Source organism: Patella vulgata, chromosome 7, assembly GCF_932274485.2.
Source record: "Patella vulgata chromosome 7, xgPatVulg1.2, whole genome shotgun sequence".
Classification (NCBI taxonomy): domain Eukaryota; kingdom Metazoa; phylum Mollusca; class Gastropoda; family Patellidae; genus Patella; species Patella vulgata.
This window is the reverse complement of record NC_065885.2, coordinates 3,563,023-3,575,150: the sequence shown is the minus strand read 5'-3', so window position 1 is coordinate 3,575,150 and position 12,128 is coordinate 3,563,023. Positions and strand designations below refer to the sequence as shown.

Here is a 12,128-nt window from a genome sequence, read left to right as displayed (position 1 = left end):
GAGTTTATTATGGTCTGGATAAGTTAATTAATGTCTAATTGATAATTTAGATAACATTTCAGGCCTAAAGAAAGACTTGTAATAAGCAGATTTTGCTCTTGCATAATGCATGTTTAAGTCTCTAAGTCAATATTTTCCATAATATTTGAAATTAAAAACACAAATTAGAATTCAATATTGGTCCATTTCAATCCATATTGATGTTGTTACGTTGCCGTGAAAATGTCGGATCCTAATATCCAATATTTAAGACACGATGAACAAAGAAAAACATATACTTTATTACAATACGTCAGTAAATAGTAATGCCTGATTCACAAATCATAAAATAATAAATAGACGTTAACGATTGTCGTTCAGTTTGGACTGTTCGCGAACTCTATTGTGCTTTTACAAAGCTAAAACCTACCCGTGGTACAGAATTCACCAGTATAGCCATTTAAACAAACACAGGAACATGGTGTTATATTTAGGAAACCATTAGGACCACAGGCCTGGGGTTGTACATTACACGTCGGTGTCGGAGCTGTTTACAGAAAAACAAAACAACATGAAAATCGGGCAGATATCACTGATGGTGCCTGTGCATACAATCTGATTAAAGTACAGATCTATATTTCGTATCGTTCTTTTTATACTTTCGATGGCCTACACTACATGAAGACCTGACCGGTTGTAGTAGGAGGTCGCGACAGGGGTCGTAGGAGGTCGCGTCAGTGGTCATACGAGCGGCTTTTGACCCAATGATGTCAGACATTGATTAATTAATCAGTGTTGACGTTTCTAGTGGTTTACCCGCAGTTCCGTCAACCGCATGCCAAGAACTGGCCGTAACAGACCTTTTCATTGGCTAATCCCTCACACTAACTAGAACGCCGGTTATAGAACAACAAGTAAAACGACATTTTCAACTATAAAAAAACGAAACAAAATAGCACATGTGTTTAATCAGGTTGATGTGCACATTTCTGTTTTATAGCAAAATTTGGTATGGTATATAATTATCCTGGATCTATATGTTTAGACACGTAGACAGAGTTTGGGTAACATCCCCCAGATCAAGTGCAGATGTTTTCAATACATCCCAAATACATACACCACACATCCAATGTTGACGATAAGGTACTTTGATTTAGGGTTTTCTATAACGACAGTGGGGTTAAATATCAACAAAAGCCTCCCCCTATCCCCAAAAGCTGCTTTACCCAAATGTGGTTAAATGGGTTTAACTTTAAAAGTAAGTTGGAGATGTAGTTGGTTTTTGTGTCTAAAACAGAAAGGGAAATGGGGTTAACGTACACTCGACACAAATTATAGGTCATTTCGGGACGAACATATGGTTCAATATTATTTCAATAATTTGCTTGCACGTAGGGGTCTTTAGCAGTGGCAGGAAAGCGGGGGACCCTGAGCCAGGCGACCCTACTCCTTGTCATGTACAACCGGGGAATCGAAACCACGCCAATTGACTCAATAACAGACCTTATGATACAACGCGTATGTGCTAATGCTAGTTTGATACTTGTCTATTCAGTGCAACCATACTCAAATTTTACGGCCCGAGACCCCACGACTCCCGATCCATTTCAGAGAGAGAAAACCGGATCACGATGTGGCCAGATTTCAGAGATAATAAATAAAGCTAATACAATTTTACCAATTTGACAGAATTGTCCAGTGTATCCTTGGTTACAAGAGCACGTGCATGTATCCTGTACTAAAGCACCAAATGGTGTACATGCTGTTGGTGATAAATCACATGGTGCTAAAATAAATTTATTCATAAATTACTCTTGTCCCGAATTGAAAGGATGCTATAACAACAGTGCCACCGGTTCAATCTGATTAAAACACAGATCCTATTTCGTTTCGTTTTTATAGTTCAAAATTTCGTTTTACTTGTGTTTACTTCACTAGGATCTGGAAGAATTGTTATCATTGACGTGTTCTGAATGGTTTGAGGTATTAGCCACTGAAATAGTCTGTTACGACGAGCTTTAGGCGTGTTTTGCACGGAACTGTGTGTAATCCACTAGTAAAATTAATTCTGATTGGTTAATCAAATGTCTGACGTCATAAGTTGCTCGTATGACCTCTGACTTGACCTATCGCAACAACCTGTCAGATCTTCATGTAGTAGAAGTCATCGAAAGTATAAAAAAACAAAACGAAATATAGATCTGTATTTTGATCAGATTGCCACAGGTTTCAAATTGGAAGAAAATCTCCCAACTTTTGAAAGCGCCCATTGCAACCGACCATTTATGTTATAAACGTGTAGTCCTTTGAATAATTTATTTACATGAATTATTCGAGGCATGAGTTAATTTTTGTCATTTGGCATCTATGTCCCCTTATCATTTGAAAAAAAAAACCCAAACCAACTTACGATGTTGACACCGTTTAAATGGCATAGTAAACTTACGCGTATCACATAAACCCAATTTATTATCGGGTTACTACTTTTTTAAAATCATATAGTAAACATACGCGTATCATAATATAATACCGGGTAACTAATGTGTTTACAATAAACTTACGCGTATCACAAAAAGTTCCGGAATATTCATTAATACAATTACAGGTGCAGCTATTGCTGTCCAGGTTTCCAAAATTACAAGATGTCCCCGTCAGACCACATGGTGCTGTAAATAAAAAAAACATCCTTCACTATAGATCGAAAAAAGTTTAGAGACTGAAACAAAGACACATTTTGGATTTAAAAAAAAAACCTCATAAGTTTGGCATCCAGGTCCATTTTTATTTTAATCTATTAAGCAAGGCATTATGTAAGAGCTAAATCTGCCTATTGCAGGCCTTAAATGTTATACAAACTATTAATTAGACATGTATTAACATGACAAGACCTTATTCATCCATCGATGCCATCGGATGTTTCCGATTTTAAGTAGATTCGAACAGTTCGGTCATTTAATGATTTAAGTTAAAATTGGAGAGGCGAGGCCAATACTCGAATGACCAGTACGGTGGCTACGATCAATGCATACATCTTGTCAAAACTACAAACATTGACTACTTCGCTAAAACTATGGTATTTTTCAATATTTTTTATTTTGCATTATCTTTTATTGAAATAGTATAGAGAGAATTGTCAGCTCTTTATGTCAGTCTTACATAATGTATCTTTTAGTAAATGTCTAGAAATCCACATATAAAATGAGAAGTCATGGGATATCATTTTACATCATGCTACATGATAAATTACTAATCGTAATAATTTCTATGCATTACTTCGGAAGTCAAAAGTTTTGCGATTGAAATAAAATAACTTTTATCATTTGGATTTGAAAACAATACATATCAGATTGACATCCAGATGCCTGTTTATTTAAAAAATAAATCAACTTACGATTTTGGCATCTGTCTCCAGCATAACCAGAAAAACAAATACACGAACAGGAAGTGGTGTTTAAAGTACCAGTACCACAATCATTGGATGCTAAATTACACGGTGCTACAAGTAATATAATACATCCTTTATTACACGGCACTACAAGTAATATAATACACCCTTTATTACACAGTGCTACAAGTAATATAAGACAGGTTTACCTTTATTACACGGCGCAATCATAAATATAATACACCCGTTATTACACGGTGCTACAAGTAATACAGTACACCCTTTATTACCCGGTGCTACAAGTAATATAATACACCCGTTATTACACGGTGCTACAAGTAATATAGTACACCCGTTATTACACGTTGCTACAAGTAATATAATACATCCTTCATTACAAGGTACTACAAGTAATATAAGACATCCTTTATTACACGGAGCTACAAGTAATATAATACACCCTTTATTACACGGCACTACAAGTAATATAAGACAAGGTTACCTTTAATTACACGGTGCTGCAGGTAATATAAAGATAATCTAACCCCACTACACTGTGCTGCTTGACACAATGACATACCTTATGATCTAAAGCGCACGTGTTAGACCAACCGCCCACACAATACCCCGGTTAATCCTGTGTAGACGGCTCAAAGTAATATTTATTCTAGGCCCAAACAACTACCTGAAACTCGATGACACGTTATTAAACCAGATAGTAAACGTACGCGTATCACAAAAATGAAATGCCGCGTGGTTTACCCTTGTCAGTGGAGATGGGCAGTTTCTGACAAGGACAGTATCTCGTCATTCGGGTGGAACAAAAAACCAAGGTCCCGTATACACATTGGTGTGCACGTAAAAAGGTCCTTAATAGTTAGAATTCGAAACCAGAGTACGTCGTAGTACTGCTGTCCGGACAAAATTTCCCCATAGCACCCTGTATGCCATAGGTGCGTCGTTGGAGCCACGGTGGTTAAGTGGGAAGACGCTGGCTCGCTAGCCTGGAGGTCGCGGGTTCGCTCCCAGTGTTGGTCGAGACAGTTCCTCGGGCTTTTCCGGCGTGGTTTCCCACGTCTGTGTTGCAGGGCGGAAGACTTGACAAGGACAGCTGTCTAGTCGTTTGGATGGTATGAAAAACCGAGGTCCTGTGTACACATTGGCGTGCACATAAAACATCCATTGGCAGTTGGAAGAGTAGGCTGTAGCGCCCCTGTTAGGGCAACACTTCCCCCATAGCTCATTGCATGGCGTATGCCCGTCTTAATTAGCGAAGTCGGAGCAGAACAGTAGGACGTTAAATCCCATTTCAGTTCACGTCGTCATTTTCACATTCGGTTAAACCTCTTTGCAATTCAATTCAAAATTTACTATCTGAACCTTTGTGTCTGATTCCTTTCAATGAAGTTCTGAAATTAGTAATTAAATATCGGTACCTACTTTATTAAACAAGATAGTACCTAATACGTATCATGAAAACCCAATTTAATAAACTTACGCGTATCACAAAGAGTTCCGGAATATCCATTAACACAATTACAGGTGCAGCTATTGCAATAAAAACAAGTGACATCCATTTCAGTTAAATTAAAAGTAAGTTAAATTTGGTGTCCACGCTGCCCACGTGCATTAAAAATAACCTGGAAGCCTCGGTGACTCAGTGAGTAAGACCCTGGCTCACTAAGCTGGAGGTCCAAGATTCAATCCCGGTGTTGGCCTCGAATTTTTCCGGCATGGTTCCCTCTTGTAAGTGATGCAAGGCAGAGGGCCTGTCAAGGACAGTGCCTAGGCGTTCGGATTGGACGAAAAATCCGTGTCCCGTGTACACATTGGAGTAAAATTTCCCCGATAGCACACTGTATAGCAATGTGTCACTGTTCATTAGCTCGTAAGGTACAGAAACGAGTTTTACCTATGGGTTCCACGTCGGTCGTATATGCCGGTCAAGACCGAGGACTATGGAAAATGGCGGTAGTAAGATCTGACCCATCGGTCATTTTCCACGCCGGTAAAATAGCCTTTTTTTTCAAAACAGAATTTTCAAACATGGCTACGATCGACCTCCAATATGTAACTATAAAATTATACGACCAGTACAGCATAATGCACACGTATAGAAGAAATATAATCTCGTGATTGGAGTTATAGATTTGTGCACAGAGTCGTGTTTACAATTAATGATGAATATCTAGTAGTAGAACAAAACAAGTTAATTGATATGGGGGAATCTTATCAATGGCGTGAAGCGGTCCATTGCTAATCATTCATTATTGGAACGCCCACGTATTGTCCACGTATCATCACCCTTAACATGAACGAGTCACCCCATTCACTCATCTACACTAATATCTAGATACAAGAAAATATATAATATAACTTACGTATTTTACATTGTGTACCAGAATATCCCTCAAAACAAACACAAGAACACAAATCAGTAAGAAGCTGGCCCTTTACACCACAATAACTCGAGGGTAAATTACAAATCTCTGAAAGTAGAGAAACAAAATCAATTGAAATATACCTCTTATTTGCAAGTTAAAACCGTGGATTTCGATTAATTAATGTTCAATTGTATACTAGACCAGTCTGTACATCATACTTGTGATCAACATTCTGTACTGAACTAATTTATAAGTTAAGGCAATATTATAGACAACAATTATAGACATTTAGAACAACCATAAAAGTTGTTTCATTCAGAACAACCATAGAATTTTTTTTTTATTCAGGACAACCAAAGAAGTTGTTTTTATTCAGGACAATCATAAAAGTTGTTTTATTCAGGACAACCATAAAAGTTTTTTTTTTTATTCAGGACAACCATAAAAGTTGTTTTATTCAGGACAACTATAATAGTTGTTTTATTCAGGACAACCGTAAAAGTTGTTTTATTCAGGACAACCATAAAAGTTGTTTTATTCGGGACAACCATAAAGTTGTTTTATCCAGGACAACCATAACAGTTGTTTTATTCAGGAGAACTATAATAGTTGTTTTATTCAGGAGAACTATAAAGTTGTTTTATTCAGGACAATCATAAAAGTTGTTTTATTCAGGACAACCATAAAGGTTGTTTTATCCAGGAGAACCATAAAATCTGTTTTATTCAGGACAACCATTACAGTTGTTTTATTCAGGAGAACTATAATAGTTGTTTTATTCGGGAAAGGGCATCTGTCGGTGATTTGTCCGATCAATATCTGATTGGGTCCTGGTGACGACTTGTTGGGAAGTGAAAAAAGCTGTTCATGACTTTTTATCACAAGTTACAAAAATGCGCCAGCCTGATTTAAACTCCTATTGCGTTTCGTATCATATAGCCAAATTTACATTTCATTTGTTGCCATGACTACGACCTGAAAGAGTTTTGATGGTTTGATACAAACAGCTCAGAGTGAATATTCTCTAGGCCTCTACACTCACTGAAAGGGATGACATCGCACTGATCAACAGTAAATATTCGCTAGGCTGCTACAATCACTGATAGGGATGATATCACACTGAATATTCGCCGGGCTGCTACAATCACTGATAGAGATAACACCACACTGATCAGCAGTGAATATTCGATAGGGCACTACAATTACCATACTCCTCGCAGTGTTTCGTTTGATTATACCTAATCCCATTAAACACTGCTTTAATGAAGACAAATTTCGTTTCCAAATTATAACTGGTCAATGGTCAGATTAACAACCAATAGCTAACTGCGTTACAAAAAGCATTACGCTTAAAGCAGAGCTCCAAATTGGACCAAATATGTTTACATAACGTTACGTCATGACTTACGATTTCATTATGCCCAATTAACCAGTGCATAGCAGAATATTGCAGAAAAACTAATTGCGTGACAAACGAGGCTATCAAATCGAAGACAATGTTAACAATACTGTTTGGAGACGAACATACATTCGCCGTTTTTAATACCTTAAATCACCGCCAAAGTTTTAGGGGAAACCCAGATTAAACGAAGGACTGTCATGTTGCTGTACTTGGGATAGATTTGATTGAACGGGAAGAATAGACACACTCCCGCAAAAGCTTAAGCATTAGAAGCCAACCCAGGAATAGTCAGAGAGGGATTTCTCGGGCCATTGCTTCAGGAATATGTACAATTACTAATAGGGATGACATCACACTGATCAGTAGTAAATATTCACTAGGCCGCTACTACAATCACTGATAGGGATGACATTGGTGCGGGTTAACTGGCTTATAATATTAACTTTTTTCCTTCTGTAAATTAAATTCTAAAATATTTTTTTCTATAGTATGAGAAAAATAAATAAAGGTGTTTGAAGTATAGCTGGATAAATTTTTTTTTCTTATTTAGTGTAAATGGGTGCATAAAATAGTACGCGAAGGCCTAAAATGAGTAAATGGCACCATTCTGTCCGGGCCAGTTTACGTTACCGCGTGCTATGTAAACAATGCACGCGCTATCGACGGAAATGATTGAGGCCATGTGGTGTGACGTCACACGTAGAATGCATGTGAACTTATAAAGGTCAGCCATTTTACACAGAGTAAGAAGAAGGCTTTCGTATTACCTCTGTGAAACAGATTGGATTTGATAGTTCAAATTTTGTTTTATTTATATTCATGAGCAGTAGAGAACAAATGAAAACATTAAAGATACATTATGGGAGATTAAATAAAGAGCCAGCAGTTCTCACTATAATAGTTAAAACCTAGATAATGTAAAGCAATTTGCTATAAATTTCCGTCAAATTGATCAACTATGAACCGAGAATTAAGCGATTGAAATTTCGGCCTAGCCTTGATCATCATTACTAAAGTCGGTACGATAAAAAACATAGTCTCTATTATCCATTTCATGATTAAATCATGAATGAAAGTTGAGCAGCAGATTGGATTCTAATCCAGTAAATATTGCAGACTAGCGATGACATCGAGAATTGGTTATGACCTGGATAAGTTAATTAATGTCTAATTAATAATTTAGACAAAATTTAAGGCCTAAAGAAAGACCTGCAATAGAATGATTTAGCTCTTGCATAATGTATGTTTAATAGTCCACATGGCTGGGAATTATGTGAGCTATTTATAGAAAATGAAATAAAACAAAACAAAGGCAAAATATAAAGAATGTAGATTGGATAAAAGTAAGAACCCGACAACACTTACCAGTTTCACAGCGACTTCCGGTATATCCACTGTTACACTGACAGGAACATGTACTGGTGTCTAAACTTCCTAAATTACCACAAGATGTTGTTGTTAGACCACATGGTGCTGTAAATAAATATTATTATTACAAATTACCACAAGATGTTGTTGTTAGACCACATGGTGCTGTAAATAAATATTATTATTATACAATTATCACAAGATGTTGTTGTTAGACCACATGGTGCTGTAAATAAATATTATTATTACAAATTACCACAAGATGTTGTTGTTAGACCACATGGTGCTGTAAATAAATATTATTATTACAAATTACCACAAGATGTTGTTGTTAGACCACATGGTGCTGTAAATAAATATTATTATTACAAAATTACCACGAGATGTTGATGGTAGACCACATGGTGCTGTAAATAGATATTATTATTACACAATTACCACGAGATGTTGATGTTAGACCACATGGTGCTGTAAATAAATATTATTATTACACAATTACCACAAGATGTTGTTGGTAGACCACATGGTGCTGTAAATAAATATTATTATAACACAATTACCACAAGATGTTGATGTTAGACCACATGGTGCTGTAAATAGATATTATTATTACACAATTACCACAAGATGTTGATGTTAGACCACATGGTGCTGTAAATAAAAGTAGTAACATGGACATATATAACATGGTGCTGTAAATAAATATTATTAATACAAAATTACCACAAGATGTTGATGTTAGACCACATGGTGCTGTAAATAAAAGTAGTAACATAGACATATATAAGTTGCAACATCTGAATCAAAGTGTAAAACTATCTGACAGGCAATGTGATATGTACATAAAGTAGTTTAGGATATACGACATATTGACAAATTCCTTGCATTTGCCCAATCACGTAATTAGTAAATCGTTAATACCGACGTACAAAAGGGAATGATCTTGACGTTGGTCCCAGAAGTAACGCGTTTGGGTGTAAATGAAATGAAATAAAATTGGGTTTAATGTCCTATTGTTCTGCTCCGAACTGGGCTAATGAAGACGGGCATACGCCATACAGTGTGCTATGAGGGGAATAAATTTTGCCCGGACAGCGGCACTACGGTCTTCTCTAATATCGAATTCCAACTGTCAATGGATCTTTTACGCGCACGCCAATGTGTACACGGGACCTCGATTTTTCGTCCCGTCCGAGCGACTAGACAGCTGTCCTTATCAGGCCCTCCATCTTGCGCCTTTGGATGGACTCTATATATGGTAATGAAAACTATATTGAACGCTACTCCTCAAAGGGCAACGTGTCTTTATCCAAAGGAAACGGAATCGATTAGGTCTTTGGTCTTCAAAGGAACTATTAGTGAGCAGAAATTCGTCCGTTACTTCAGTCAGGTATATAGAAGGATAACTCGTGTTTTCCTTTTGCGTTCGTCACTTCCCTTTCTTGAAAGTTTCATAACGCATCTATCGTAGCAATGATCTCTGTGTTAAAATTATATTTGGAACGTATTTAACCAGTTCTATCACATATGTGATAATGACTGGCACCAATCTGGTCTTTTAAGTTGATAATGACATAAACATTAGGATAGAATACGGAAAACACAATAGCTATGTCAACAGCAATCTGATTCAAATACAGATCCTATTTCGTTTCGTTTTTATACTTCAAAATTTCGTTTTACATGTCTTTACTACACCAGGATCTGGACGAGTTGTTATATAACACGCGTTCTGGTTGATGTGATGGATTAGCCAATGAAACGGTCTGTTGCAGCGTGTGATACACGGAACTGTGGGTAAGATCAACGCTGATCGGTTAATCAAATGTCTGACGTCATAGGGTCAAAATCCACTCGTATGCCCCCTTATGCGACCCCCACTACAAATGGTCAGATCTTCGAAAGTATAAAAAAAAACGAAACGAAATATATATCTGTATTTTAATCAAATTGTGTCCACCGATGCCGAAACAGCGTTGACAAGGTTTTTGGAAAAGTGGTATAAATATGGATAGGGTTCGTCATCTCATGTCCTCCATAAAACACAACAAGACTGTAACGTCAGTAGCGATAGCAAGGTGTTCGGGCAAGAGGAGGTAACTCCGGAATGGAAGATCGTGAAACGCGAAATACCAATAGTGAAATTGGCGACTCTACCCTCAACACAAACGAATCGTGAATGTTATCCAAAAGAAATATCCCCGACCCAAATTCTGATATCTTCTTGCAAAGAATTAATGAAATATAACTTACGTATTTGACACTGTGTACCAGAATATCCATCAAAACATACACAAGAACACACATCAGTGAGAAGCTGACCCTTTACACCACAATAACTCGAGGGTAAATTACAAATCTCTAAAATTAATTTTAATAGAATATAATATTTACACGACATGTACGGTTATTAAAATAACCAATGCAACCTTTATTGATATACGCATTTCTATCAATCTGAAACGATTTTAGTATAATTCATTTCCCAGGTACAAAAATTATAAGTAGATTGTTTAAAATTAGAATTATATAAAGAGATATTTTAAAAATCACACAAGGAAGGATGTATATCATCAATAGGGTCATGGTGGCAAAGTGGGTAAGACGCTGGCTCGCTAGCCTGGACGTCGGTGTGTTCCATTCCTGCATTGACCCAGAAAGTTCATCCATATTTTCCAGCGTGGGCCCCCCTTGTAAGTGATGCAGGACGGAAGGCCTGGCAAGGACAGCTGTCTAGTTGTTCAGACGGGACGAAAAATCCGAGCCCCCGTGTACACATTGGCGCGCACATAAAAGATCCCTTGATGACAGTTGGAATGTCCCTCATAGCACTCTGCATGGCATATTCCCATAACAAAACACAACACAGGGTATATACATGTATTGATGTACTTCTCTATTATTTAATAACGACGTTTCGTAACATATACAAGTCACGTTTTCAAGTTAATGATAGTTTTAATATTCATCTTGTCAGCCTATTTATACATATAATTATACATATAATTAATAATCAGAAGAAACCATTAAAATAACAATAAATAATACAAACAATAATAATGACTGACCCTTTAGTAGGATAATAACAGATAATCAGTACTAATAATCAAAGACCAACCTTAATAGGGGTTCACCATATCACATCTTAATCAGGCCAACATTAATAATCACAACTTAATAATTGTTAACTTAGAATTAGGCAGGAAATAACGAAAATATAATATGTTCCAAATAATAGAGACAACACCTTCGAACCAGAGTGTCGCGCTTCGAGCCCTAGCTTGTTGTGGTTTCGATCCCTGGTGTGAGTGTATGTGGCTTGGAGATAGGGACACCTTCTCCACCTCGTAAGTTTACTCCGGATACTCCAGTTTCCTCCCACAGGAAAGACCCATGCACATGCGCTAATATAATGAAAATAAGACAATTTGTCTGCGATATCACACTTGGTGGATGCGGACGTTAAACAGTAATAGAAGAAGAAGGCAGTATAATCAGGAACCATTAGTAGATTACATTAAGGTTTATTACTATCAACAACACTATATCTAGATAGTATGTAATATATAGACAATATATAATAGAGAATATATAATTACAAGTAATGGAA

The 12,128-nt window shown here is 36.8% G+C and overlaps 1 long non-coding RNA gene across 1 annotated transcript in view; it reads right to left on the bottom strand.

Moving 5' to 3' along the window:
• LOC126827148 (uncharacterized) overlaps positions 1-12,128 on the bottom strand; it is a 44,961-nt gene that overhangs the window by 14,240 nt on the left and 18,593 nt on the right. The window contains exons 2-8 of the long non-coding RNA XR_007682582.2: positions 10,772-10,879; positions 8,516-8,623; positions 5,746-5,853; positions 3,371-3,475; positions 2,541-2,645; positions 1,658-1,765; positions 410-526 (exon numbers count right to left, since the gene is read on the bottom strand). This is a non-coding gene — a long non-coding RNA (uncharacterized LOC126827148). The remainder of the gene's footprint in view (positions 1-409; positions 527-1,657; positions 1,766-2,540; positions 2,646-3,370; positions 3,476-5,745; positions 5,854-8,515; positions 8,624-10,771; positions 10,880-12,128) is intronic.